We start from the raw sequence: 1,264 nt of genomic DNA on the forward strand, positions 1-1,264 counted from the left end.
GCAGCTACTGCAAATTCACGCTCATTAAATCTCCATTGTTCATGGATTTTTAGCTCAAAAACTGAATTCTTGACAGTATTCTGAATTCTGTCCTCATGTGAACTATTGCGGTTGATGGAGAAGAAATACACTACCCACAATCCTATAGTGTAACAGCGACATCTCATTCCATGGTAACAGCAAGCTCCGCCCATCAGAGACGTCGCTCTTGGTAACCCCACCCAAAATGGCTGACTTTAGGACTACAACCGGCAATTGACTCTCACACCTGCAGTCAATGTGCAGCCGACAAGCCAAGCCAACAAAACATTTAGATAGATAGATAGATAGATAGATAGATAGATAGATAGATAGATAGATAGATAGATAGATAGATAGATAGATAGATAGATAGATAGATGGATGGATGGATAGATAGAGATAGTTTACTTTAGTTTGAAATCTGCCTTTACATTATGGCAGCCCAAAATGGCCGCCCACCCCTGAACTACAACTCCCATGATCAGGCTGAGGGAGTGATTGCACCTGAGGTGATCCTGCACACTTGTGTGGAATGAGCAACCAGCCAACAAGCCCAGTGAACAATAGAAAACCCAGGCCAGAGGAGATGGATGCTGCCACATGTTACATGCTACAACTTTGTAGAACCTAAGGGTGTATTCACACAGACTAGTTAGTGCACACCAAACGAGCTTTGATCCCGAGAGCGCTTCGTTTAGGCCTGTGTGAACACAGCAATCGCACTCAGGTGCGCACCAAAACAGCCGCACCGATTCCCTCCAGAAGGGGTGGTCTCCAGAAGGGGTGGTCTCGGGGCGGCTTCAACCGAATTCTTGTGCGCGTCTTATGGTGTGAAAGCGCGCGACCTCGGACCGACGCAACTACCTCGTGCACATTATAAATTTGTTCTTCCCGGGAGTTTTTCATAACGCTCTTGCACCCGCCCCCGGAAAGATATTGACCAATGACAGCACTGAGCCTTTTCATGTGACTTGTGGTGCTGCATTTGGACCAGAGTAAAGAAAGTGCTGTGTGAAAGCGAACCGCAGTAGCTGAGAAATTAAAACAAGGTATCACTTTCGCTTTTGGTGCGCATCAATGGTGCACTAATGTATGTGAATACGCCCTTAGGTTGTGAGTTCAAGTTCTGGGTGATGCAGAAAAAAAACATGCTAATGTCCACTCAAGCATTGTACTGTGTGGATTAGAGACGAACAGTTTTAAAGAGTTTTATAAATGAATTATGTTCCGGGCAGTTCTGCTG

The sequence above is a fragment of the Borostomias antarcticus genome (assembly GCF_949987555.1).
Source record: "Borostomias antarcticus genome assembly, chromosome: 11".
Taxonomy (NCBI): domain Eukaryota; kingdom Metazoa; phylum Chordata; class Actinopteri; order Stomiiformes; family Stomiidae; genus Borostomias; species Borostomias antarcticus.